The sequence below is a fragment of the Pimephales promelas genome, chromosome 4 (genome assembly GCF_988280905.1).
Source record: "Pimephales promelas chromosome 4, fPimPro1.hap1.1, whole genome shotgun sequence".
NCBI classification, from domain to species: domain Eukaryota; kingdom Metazoa; phylum Chordata; class Actinopteri; order Cypriniformes; family Leuciscidae; genus Pimephales; species Pimephales promelas.
The window spans coordinates 35,737,667-35,750,516 of NC_142772.1; the positions used below are offsets into that span (position 1 = coordinate 35,737,667).

At 38.6% G+C, this 12,850-nt stretch overlaps 1 protein-coding gene across 23 annotated transcripts in view; it reads left to right on the forward strand.

Moving 5' to 3' along the window:
* Nucleotides 1–45: 45 nt before the first annotated feature.
* arvcfb (ARVCF delta catenin family member b) overlaps nt 46–12,850 on the forward strand; it is a 188,993-nt gene continuing 176,188 nt past the window's right edge. For 8 of the 23 annotated variants that reach the window (XM_039658981.2, XM_039658990.2, XM_039658986.2 and 5 more), the window contains exon 1: nt 47–332. The gene's annotated coding sequence lies outside the window, so the exon portion shown is untranslated. Of the gene's footprint in view, nt 333–1,404; nt 1,496–2,292; nt 2,410–2,461; nt 2,478–12,850 lie in introns of those variants that run through there. The other 15 variants (XM_039658989.2, XM_089130382.1, XM_089130379.1 and 12 more) reach the window with 8 other exon arrangements.

The window sequence follows — 12,850 nt, forward strand, 5'->3', positions numbered from 1 at the left end:
AACGTTGCACTATCTCTGTAGAGTCTGTATCAGAGAGATAGCTCTGTGCTGCTGCTGTTGTTGTAGTGTGCAAAGCCAGCCTCGGAAGAATCCAATAACACTGACAGGGTTTTTTCTTGTCTATAGATGGACAGCATCGTGGCATTTTACACCATGTCCACTACATTTACGATGAGACATATCCTTTGAATAATAACACGGCTGAATCAAAAAAGTACGCAGTGAGTTTTCTCGCGGAGATGCGTGAAGCTAACCGTGGAATCATCCGTTGATACTGTTGACAAGTTGAACTGCTGCTGTCCCTACACAACTCACTCACAGAGAGGAGACAGGTAAGATTACATATTCTTTCGCGCAGCAATAATCATCTGTGATCATTTAAACTCGACATTATAACTTATTTCACAAACCCAATAGGTCATATGCTACTCAATTCGCGTAATACGCGATTCGTGGAGGCTATATTGACTATCAATTGAGAGCAGTTACTCAGCTCTAATTGCAGAAACACAACATACATTTTTGCAGATATCTCATTGCGAATTCGTGATAGTTTACTTTAAAGCGTTTGAATATGTATAATTGGCTACAATTGGTAGGCTATATTTGTCTTCGTTGTTTTGAGGCAGCGCGTCATGCTCGATATAGTAACACGCGCGCTCGTGGATGCAGCCCATTAATTTGATCGTGCTCGTTTTTTTTTATTTTGATTATGATTATGATGCATGAGGAAGCGTTTATCAGTGTTCTAACACCCAGAGCATCAAATTAAAGGGATTTTTTGGAATTATGCGAACAAATATGAATAAAGTGTTTCTGGCTTGGTTACTGTAGCAGCCTACAGAATTACATTTCAGGCTTTTGGCTGTCAGAAAGGGGATTCCTGGTGTCAGTGCATATGGCGCGATTTCAGGTGTAGCAAAGATACCATTCTAATAGAAGAGTTGTTCTTGTTCTATATATGCATCAAGTAGTAGAACGGCTTTTTATGGTAATGTATTAGAAAAAGCCAAATCATTATCAAAATAGCATAAATTATAAAGGCTTGTCTGGGCAAGTGTTTTCTTAGTGATTATCGCCCTGTCTGATTGAAATGGCTCTGTCTGATTGAAATGGCTCGTTATGATAGAATATTTCGCATCTTCTGCCCTGAGTGAATCCGACATCCGACAGGTCGACATGATTACTTTTTTCTTCTTACATTTAAGGATTTTTTTTTACCATGTGTCTATGTAAGCCTACTCACTGCCCAAACTTTAACCTGCATTAGTAAATTTATCATGGTGGGAAATTAAGTTTCATACTGTAATAGACTATATTGAATTTGTAAACAGTAAAATAAAGTGCTTATTTGCATATTCATGAGGTCCGTAACATTGATTGGACGAACACAGCTGACTGACATGCGCGCGACCTGTTTTGGAAAACGCTTGTTTGGAATAAACAGCGTTTGGAAGTTTCTTCTACAGTACAAAACGTATACATTTTTAACGAGGTAAGCGATGCTAAGTTTATTGTTCGGTGGCTGGTGTTTAACATCTCAATGTTACCGAAATTTCACTCTGTATACTTTCACCATGTAACGTAGAAAGTGTTACCTCAGTTTGACATTGCATTTCGATGCTCAAAGGATTCAAAAGCAAAGTCTTTTTTCAAAACCCAGTGTTAAGGCATGTTGTTCACAACAAGAACAATACGGTAACTATAATGTTAAGTATAAGCGTCCACACCAAAGGACAAACATTTTGTTTATTATAAACGCGTCCGTATTATTTGTAAACACAATTGTTCGCGCTTTAAAGTCCGGTGAATTTTGATTGGCTGTCAGGTTAAATGCAGCTTGAAAAAAATAGCTGGAGTGAGATGTGATGTGCATTTGCAGTGTCTTATGAAGTGATACAAATAACTGGCATTATCAATTATAGGGTTAACCCAATTCTGTGATCTATTTAAGTTTTCCTGTTCTTTTAAAAACTCTTTTACTCCAGTTGAGATGGAGCTTGTTAAATTAGGCAGTGTTGTCATGCATGGTGCACTGAACAGCTTTGCTTGTCAGGAGAATTTCAAATCTATGCAAACAGCTACCCTTTGTTCCATTTTACAATTTAAAAGTTATGTTTTTGAAAACGTTGTTTTAATGTAATTCAAGGATGGATGCTGTCACATTTGTTCAGCTGCTTCTTGCATCAGGTGGATAGACTTTGTGTTTATAGCGCTAGCTTCAAAGCAACAAAACAGTGTCGCAAAGCAGGCCAATGGGGAGCATATGCTAATCTTTTGATTGCTCTTCAGCTTTTTGCAGTTCATCGCATTGTGATGTTGCTTCAGTCAGATGGATGAGAGCTGACAGAGCTGAGCTTGAGTCTGCAAAAAGGGCTCTCCTACAGAGAAGATAGGAGGAACCTCAAGGTACATTCCCTTTGGTTGGTACTAGCTTCCTGCGAAGTGGACTTCACAGGGTATTCGTCAGGAAGTGGGTAGGGAATTTTAACTATCAGTCATTTTAGGCCACCAGAAGGACATTTGGAAAGAAAGTTTGGAAATAAACAAAGTGAGAGAGTTGAGGCTCCAGTTGAAAATTGTTGTGATGCTACAATTTTAACACTTGAATTTATTATACGTGGGTGTTATAATATATTTGGGGTATATAACTAATAATGTTAGTTTTTAATCAATAATTTTAGTTTTTAACTAATATTAATTTGATGTCCTCTGTTTGATATGTTGCAGAGACTTCTATATCTATATATTTTTTATTTAGCCTGGGGGGTTGTGAGAAGGATTGTTTTTTTGTCAACTTTTCATCTCACTTATAGAATATGGAAATCATGATGAAGTTTTAGAGTTTGAGCTACTTTGATGGACAAGCTTATCTTTTTCTCTCACCATCTCATTTTCCATGATTGTCTTAGCCTAACAATAACTATGTAATGTAAATTCCTCAGTGCCTCCTGCCTGGAACTCAGAGTCATTTCATGTTAATGAAGTGTCTTCATTATGTATGCTTTTCTTTGACTGAATCTCATTTAAGGGCTGGTTCTGCATGTAAACTCTAACACTAAGGCTTTGTTCACAGTGCACACACATCTTTTGGTTTTCAAATCCGATCTTTTTGATAGTCCTTACTGTCATTTAACATGATGTGATTTTGATTCGCTTGTTCAGATAGTGTAGATTATCCAATACCTGGCGTGTCTGCATTGGTTGCTAGTAGTGATGTAAGAGTTAGCGCAATGCTGAGGAAAACTGCTCATGTTTGTCATGACATCTTACCACCACAGTGGTGCTGAAATCACGAGATGCATGAGAGAACATAAGCGATGGAGGCATTTTGCAGACTCTAAACTGATCTGGCCGTTTAGAACATCAAGGGCCCTATCTTGCACCCGGTGCAAATGACTTTATACACAAACGCATGTCTCATTCCTATTTTGCACGTGCGCAAAGCAGGATTTTTCCCTCCACAGACGCACGTCGGTAAACTAGGAAATGAACTTGCGCTCCCTGGGCGGATCGGCGCAAAAAGGAGGCGTGTTTCAGCGCAAACATTCCCTGGTGCTATTTTACACTTACAGAAAACAATTTTAGACCAGAAAAAACCTGGTCTAAAGTCAGTGGCGCGTTGCGCGTTGTTCATAATGCTATTTTAAGCATGCAAAAATATTAACACATGAGGGAAATCATTGTGGTTTACATGAAGATGAAATAAACCTAATCACCCGTTTTTTAAAGGCTAATTGTAGTACCAAAGGATCAGACCTGTTTGCCCAATAGTGGCAAGAAACATACGTGTATAATGTTTAACCGACGCTGATGTGTGAGGGTTTCTCCCATCCCCACACAACGTCACTTCTCTATCTTTCACTCCCCTGACAAGAACGTCGGTCTCATCGGCTGTGAATGCTCCTGGTAAACCCGCCGTTATAATAACAATCCGTCATACAACATAAGGGTATGTTGGATGGCACTCTGATTGGTTTATTTCACGTTACGCCCAAACCACACCTATGAATAATGAAGCTACTTCAGACCAACCCCTTTTAGATTTGCGCCAGGCGCAAGAGGCATTTATCCCGCCGGAAAAATAACAACAGCGCCGGGACCCGCCCACAAAGTTACTTACGCTTTGCCACTTGCGTTTCAGATCGTTAAAATAGGGCCCGATGTGTTTAGTAGTGTCACGATTCTCCAAATCCTCGATTTGATTACTTTTTCGATTTTAAGGCTTGGGGTGTCTGCAAACTGTGGCTTTTTTGATGCTAGGCATGGTAGCATCGACGATTGTGAATTAATTTTGATCGATTTCAATTTAGATTAATTTCGATTGATTTCGATTTTAAATCGAAATTGTGACACCCTTACTTGTTATACATCGTGATCTGGTATGATAACAGTAAATAGTTTTGTCGGGTTGTTTGACCATCTTTGAGCGAAACAGCCATTGGATAATAAAGAAGGGACAGTGAGAGGTTTCCCTGTGAGGGTGAATGACTCTTTATGGTCACACACCTGCTTGATAGCTCTGCTTGCCCCGTCTCTCCCAGGCCATTTGGTATGCTGCAAAAATCCACGACTGGGCGATACTGACTCCTTGGCACAGTTTGTGGCACCTGCTCTGAATAATCCTTTCTGATAAAAAGCCTTTTTGGTGGCATTTCAGAGCAGAGGATAAATGTTTTTTTTTTTTGTCCTAAATAACATTATTCTATGTTTATCAACTGATAAATCATGTAAAAGAATTTGTACACTACACATTTTCAGGGAGCGGGAAATTACTATGTAGACTAGAGCACACATTTCTTTTGTTTGTGTGACTGAGGGACTGTTTGTTGGATTGAGAAGATATAACAAATGTCAGGCCTACTGCAGGTTTGAGGAATGGTGCAGGCATACATTTTGCGTCTATGCCTTCAAAATGAGTTTTCATTGCTCATGAAATAGTTAAGTAGGCTGTTTTAAGATTTTATATGATCAGCATTACATTCACAATACATCTGAAAATAAGCCTATGTTTTCAGCTTTGAATGCTGTCAGTTCAACTTTGTACATTTAAAAAAAGTTAATTATCTCTCATTAATTTAATTTTTTTTTATTTGTTTAACAAGATTCCTACAAATGTTAACCCCCATGATAATACTATTTTCAGTTGGTCAAGCAAATAATTACTCACAAATAATGTTGGGACTGGGCAGGACATAAATGGTATAGGTACTTACTAGACTTTCAGAATATTAAGCTGGTACAGGAGAAAATATTAAAAAATTACACACTTTATCTTTAATCTGTGGCACAGTGGAATTTAAGAAGTTCAAATTTTTAATTTTGAACCAAATAAAATGTTCCTCGTTAACTGTTGAGTGATGGGAAGCCACTTTCATTTGATACAGATCAGGTGGTTACAGTACATGCTTCAGATTGTTGTTTTTCACCATGGACCTTCCCTCGATAGCGCAAAATGCCTTTACCTCTCTTGAACTAGATATGATGGTGGACGTATTTGACAATAATCTGATTATGTAATTTATTGACTCAGTGGTGTCTTGCTGTGTGTGAAGATAATACAGAGAGATTCTTTAAAATGCATCATTCAATCATTTGATATTACAGGTAACTTATTTTCTATTCAAAAGAATCCTGTTTTTTTTAATAGCATTGTCATTTTAGACTTCACAGTTCTGCTCTTGCACGGAAAAGTCACCATCCATCTGTCCTCACGTTCTTGTATGAATGATATTGGATAACATTTTAACTCCTGTGTTTGGGCTGCACCCAACTAATCCTCTTTTCCCAATCCCTTCTGCTCTGCACTGTGCTGGGACAAGGGCTTGATTTATGAAAATGTGATCTGGTGGAAATTTCCAGTCATTTCCCAATGCCCTTCTCATTTCCCAACCCTTTCTCCCGTCACTCGCTCCACATCCTATTTGGCTGAGGAGACGCTTCCTGTCATACTTGACCCTGTTCCAGTGACACCGTCCAAGCAGGCTGGTGGGACTTGTCCTGCGGTGGATGTCATGGTGTGTGTGGATTAACCCAGGCTTGATAAGAGCTGCTTAATTGTAATCACTGGAACATCCAGGGAGGTTAAACACTGCACTGTGTGCCTCAGGACAGGAACTAAATAGCTGATGCTAGTTCACCTGATGGCTATACCAGAGAGGGCACCTGCAGAGTGGCGTATTTGATAAAGTGCTGACATTTCAGGATAGGAGACTTTTGGAATGATCATTTACTAGTTTATAGTTTGGTTTAGGTCTACATGATAAAACTGATAACCATCTTGATGCTTTGTGCAAAAATTTGACTGAAAATAAGCTTATTGCAAATGGGTAAAGTGTCCCTTTAAACACTGAATAGACTTCTACTAACTAATATACATTTCGAAGATTATTCAAGACAAGGAAACAGTCTACAAATGATCAAACTACAAGCAATAGCACAAATAAATAAAAACAGTATAACCAGGGATGCACCAGTTTCTGTGGCTGAAATTTTCCTGCATCCCTAAATAGAACAAAGATACATACAAATGAAATAATCAGTGGTTTTTAGGTTTTTCTGGTAGGTCTAACATAAGCTTTCTGGTACAGACATTGAATCAAGTAATCAATTGTAAAGTAACACTGCATATAATCTTCACTGTATAAATTAAATAAAGATTAATCCTTTTTAAATAACATTTTTCAGTGAAGAGCGGTGAGTGATTTCTTTGTATTTTGTAGTTTGATTAACATTAAAAACAGACAGCAGCAGGAATATTAGGCTGCTTAAAAATTAATGCCTGGATCTAATATACTGATACACATGCATTGTTTTCTTTACTGTTTATGTAAGCCATAACCGACAATGGTCACTAGCATACTGTACATGCCAAGGCGGGATTTTGAGTTGCATTTGTGTTAATTTGTCAGTTCAAGCGCAATACGTGAAAGAGAATCATTTTTTTATATACATGCTTTCTGTGTGGAGCTTCTGTGCGCGCACAAAACTTCAATTACAAGTAAAGGAATGTTTTTTAACTGATGCATATGTACCACAAATGTATATACCGAGCCGAGGGATGCTTTCTTAATATGGAAAGTGGATTGTACCATGTGCATACATGAGGTATACGTTCCTTTTTTAAACAGAACAATAAGCATCTTGTTTTGCTACCTTACAAGGAAGTTGTAACTAGCCTAAGTCTCTCACTTGTGTAAGCTCAATCCTTACTGTACCACCCCAGAGAACTTAGAGGCATTACCATTACAGCTGGCATGATGGGGTGAGGGGATAGAGAAATGGAGAACCGAGAAATCTGGAATGAAGACCACATCTTATGTAGCCTTATTCTTTTATGCTTGTTTCTCTTGTGTGTCTGATACGTTTAACATAATAAATAAGTCATCTCCTGGCAAAATATTTGGTGTAGCTTCCGTGATTCAACAATAAGGGGGAAAAGCATGATTTTCAGATCTACACTCTTGAATGCTTACATTGGCAAGGCTTAAAAATAATAAACAAATAATAAACTTTCATGATCATGACCATTTATCACTGGCCCGATCGGGACAGTGAAGCTGCGTTCACACTACCAGGGACAAAGCAGCACGATACCATTCATTTCAATTGAGAGCTGGCGACTTCCGTTGATACGAGCGACAGTGACTGTTGGCGACTGGATGGGGCAAGTCCAGCGACACGACAAAGTTGAGATACTGTATGTTCAACTTTATGCAAATGAAGAGTGACTTTGGGGAGCAACAACCAATTGGTTATTTGCAGAACCAATAGTCAGTGAAGCGCACTTGATCCATAACTCAGACAGCTGAAGACATTGGTCGGACTCGACACTGAAGTGTCGAGTCCGACCAAGGGAAGAAGAATGAGGAGTTCATTTTAGCAGTCAGAAACTTTCCTATAGTTTATAATGTCTGCATATACGTTGGTACTCACCAGGCTGACTCCGAGCCTGAATGGTTTGGTGATGTGTGGGGGGGAGACTGGACACTAATGTGTCCAGTCACCCCCCCCCCCCCCCTGCATAGTGCACAAACAAAACGTTGTTTTAACTATAACATCTTACTACAGCCTCTCTTTTCTTAAAAATGCATCTAATGAAGGTATGAAAATTGCCTCACTTGAAATCAATATTTGCAGAAAGTAATTTTTAATGAAAGGGATGTTTACCGTATCACTCCCCTGTTGGATCTGTGGCTTCCGACTGTATTTCAGGGACATGAAGAGATCTTGATGGCCATTGATGTCTTTTAGCAGGAGACAGGATTGCTGAGCTACATGCAGGTTTGCCTGAATGGTCTCATAAAGAAGCTGTCAGATAAATGCTTTTCTGCTAATGCTTAAGACTGGGCAGGAAATGAAAGGAAGCCTCTGTCAGAGGCTGGATGTGGCAGGATGAACTGCCAGCTTTCTTATCACTGTGTCTTTATGCATGTACCGGTTTCCTTGGCAAACTCTGAAGCCTGGTCCAGTGTGTGCTGAGGAGAGGGGGAAGTGAAGAACGCTGGACCAGCTGGACATGAATACTAGTGGACGACTGGATATAGAGGTGTCACATCTGTGATTGTGAATTTCCCACTGCAGGACAGTGTGTGCTGACGGTGTAAACCTGGCAGCACTGGGACAGAGGCAATCTTGAAATATTGGTACTTAATATAGTGATGTTTCATTTAGAGGTTTCTCAGATGAAAATATTGATGCAAAGTGTTTATTCTTTTTTTAATTATTAAGGAATTCATTCTCATGTAGCATGCTGCATGACAGTTAATCAGTATAATATTTAAAGTTAAAATAAAGTTTATTAGCAAATGACTGAGCAACTATTTGTCCTTTCACTCATCTGAACACAAACATAAATTCTGGAAAGCAAAAGCTGTCACAGCAGAGGTCATTACAGAGAAAAGAAACATTATCTGACTACCTAGCTAAATGGTGAAGTGAATTTTTGCTTGGCTGAACAAGGATTAAATTAACACAAAAATATATCAGATAAAACACTGAATCATAATCCCAACATACACTACTGTTCAAAATATTTTTTTTAATCAGAAATACAGTAAAAACAGTAATATTGTGAAATATCATTACAATTTTAAATAACTGTTTTCTTTTTATATGTCAATGTTTTTCTTTTAAGTTTGGTGGACATAATTATTAATTTTATCCTTGTAAATCATAATGTTTATATTATTTTAATACAGAACAATTGGTAGTTTGATATTTGCCTTGATGGGGCTTTATCAGATTGAAAAGAAAGTTGGTTGTGAAAGTGGTATCACCCTTCAATAAAAGGCAGATGTGCACATAGAAAGACAGAGACTCAGAGAACAGGTTAGAGAGCTCATCTGTCATGCTGCCACAGGAAATGACTCTTGCTTTCTGGGGTTGCAAGACTTTTTATGTTTCTGTCAAGCTGACCATGTTCCCAATGGCAGATATTTTAGCCAAATCCTCTCTGGTTCATTTGCATACTGTTTCCCTTATTTACTGCCTAACCAACTAAAAGTCTGTTACTTCAACTCTGATGAAATGCATTGTGGCTTTTACTGAGGCATGCTAAATTAGAATGGAGGACCGCTATATATGCGCATGTGTACAGATTCAGACCATGAATCATAATATAGTATGCCATCAGCCTTTTTTTGTGCACAGGAGTACATATACTGGACACATCTAGGACATAGTTTGTTGTCTTGTCAGTATAGGAACAAAATTAATACTTGCAATATCAAAGTGAATGTGAATCTTATTTGAAAAGTCTCTCATTATTTAGTCTTCTTTATATTGTTCCAAACTTGTGTTATATTTTTTGGTCAATGGAAAACAAATATTTGAAAACGTCATTTGAGCTCTTAGGATGGAGTAAAGGTGAGTAAATAATGACAGATTTTTGGCTAAACTGCTCCTTTAAGAAATGTTTTATTTGTTAATAACATAAATGCAGCACCATTGACTGTAGCACAACTTGTGAATCCAGTTTTTGCATTATGTAAAAGTCAGCCCTAGTGTGAACTCATTCTCCTGGCATTATTGAGAGAAATATTGTTTTACGGCCATGATAATATCTTCACTTTTCTGTTCTATGTGTTCCAAAGGCCAGTAGCCAATTCACAAGTTTTAGGGCAACATAGCTCAGTTTACTCCCAGTACGGGTGAAGGATTGTTTGGGAAAGCTTCCCAATCAGAAGCTTTCTAACTTAAACTTACAAAGCTGGTTAGAGAAGAGAAGGGAGGGGAGGGCGACATGGAGGAACTATGAACAGAACAGTGAATCAGTTGGAGCAGGGGAAAACAAATCAGGTCCAATCACAATGAAAGACTGATTTATAATAAGGTTTATGATAAAAAAAAGAGTATAATTTATATCGTGCTAATGTTGCCATAACCACAGAGTCAGCTGACTACAGAAGTTGCTCAGCATGACACCCCAGTGTGTAACTGCAGTGTTTGCTTTTCTAACATATCTGAAAATATGCCTGGAAAACTTTCTTCTCATATTGCGAAATTTAAATGGGAATAATTTGTCTTACACTGTGCATGTATGTAATGGAATATTCCATCAGTCATCTTATTTTGATAAAAATGTTTATTTTATCTGCCATTATGAGGATATCTTTTTATATATATTACATTTATTCATTTAGCTAACCCTTTTATCCAAAGCGTCTTACAATTGATATATGTTTCAGAGGTCGCACACCTCTGGAGTAACTAGGGGTTAAGTGTCTTGCTCAGGGACACATTGGTGTCTCACAGTGCAGACTGATCTCATGAAGTAGCGTGTGTATGACACGCCTATTCGTATTTCCATTTTTGGCGTGCTATCATGATGCATAATCGCTTTTCAGCGTGTTTATGAACGCCGTTGACTTAACGTTATTACCGTATATATAAATATATGACTTACCTCAACCCCGTCCCTAAACTTAACCGTCACTGGGGTTAATGGCATTTATGACTGTTTACTCACCATCCTAGGAAAAAAAAAGATAGCTCCCCAGATGTAGATGTACATTTTGCTTCGTTTCGCTCGTACATTTGACGGCGTGTACAGACACGCGGAATGACGCAGGCGTTAATGGCGTAGACATTGACATGCATACACGCGGATAGCTCAAAATGCGTAGAGATAACACGCCACTTGACTCGAAAGTGGTGTGTATGTTTACGCAAACGTCATGATGTCATGTTGCACAGTGGATTCAAACCTGGGTCTCTCACACCAAAGGCATGTGTCTTATCCACTGCGCCATCACCCCCCCACATATTAGCTCAGACAGGCTGGTAAAATCTGCCACAGCTTTCCTTAGGATCATTTGGACAATATTATTGGAAGAGAATTATTACAAGTCTGTGGTAATCTATATAGATATATTTCTTGTAATCTTTTGATATCATCTCAAGATTATCGTCACCAGATGTTTTCTATATCAGAATCAGAATGAGATTTATTTATAAGTATGCTTACACAATTTTTTTTGGTGACAGAAGCTTCAAATCCATAGACAGAATGACAGCAACAATAAACAGACAATAAAAAATAAATATGTGAATAAAAAAATAAATATAAAAATACACAATATGTAAAATAGGCAATAAAGTAATGTGAGACATATTGTGCCCTTTTTTTCATGGCATTAATTCGTAGACTGCAGCTATGTTTTTTCCTGTCCTATATTCTGTCCCGTCACCCCATCGGAGACGTGTGTCATCGTTTGAATAAACCATGCTGCATAAACAGGGCAAGAGCGCAGCTCTTTGAACAAATATGCATCGAAAGCTCAGAGGAGCGGTCAGATAGGATGGGACTGTAACTGAACTCTCCAAGGCTGTCTGCGGCAGTGGGAAGCATTACACGCATCCCTTTCCATGCGCCCCTGGAGGAAGTCAGCAAGCCTGAGGCTTTTATGAGCATAACCCGTGACATATTGGTGAATAATGTTACTGGTGGCCCATGCAGGCCATGATGTGTGGCATACTGGAAGCCAGATGTATTGTAGTGAAGCTCTGATCAAACTAATGCCGTTTCCTCCCACTTTTGTAGTGCGTCTGTGATGCAGAAGATCTATGGAAATGACCAAGGTCTGACCCCCTTGTGTTCACCTTCACCTCACAGTCTTCTGTTGATTGGAAGTCTTGTGAAGGCTTGAAGCGATTTTGAGCGTTCAGGCTGTTTCTCTTCAGCTATTACGGAGACTGCGCTTCATATCTGTGGCGAATATACTGTAGGTAATAGAGGTATAGAGGAATAGAGGTAAATAGCTTGGAATGAAAAATTATGGAATAAACTCGGATGTATGCGTCTATTTTGCAGTGAATTATGAATTTTAAACTTCAAGCCTAATGTATTTTCTGTGATAAAGCTGTTTGTCATGTCCTCCCAAATGGTTTTTGAATGTCCCTTCTATTGTAACGCAGTTCAATCTCATTTTAAAAGCTCACAGATGACACAACAGTTCTAAACTCAAATGGATTTGAGCCAGTTTCAGGCCTCGAGTTTTTCCAAGATTCTCAAATAATTTCAAATAAACGCTTTGAAGAAAGATTCGGAATTTCCTTAACTCATGCGTCATTCTTCTCTTACCTCTATATTTTCTCAATTATCTTTACTTAAATCTCTATCGCTGACCTTTGAAAGCCTCGGAGGGTAAGAAAAGAGTTGAATAAAAACTGGCTGGCATGATTTTCATATGAATACACTCTTGTTTGACCTTGTAGGGTGGCATTAATTCAACAGTCTTCCACTGCTGCGCTAATAATCCGCTCCCATATGCTGCAAATCCCTCGCAGCTTCCACTACAAACAATTCTCCCAGCAGTCTTTAACACTCGACTCCCCAGCCTCAGGTCCA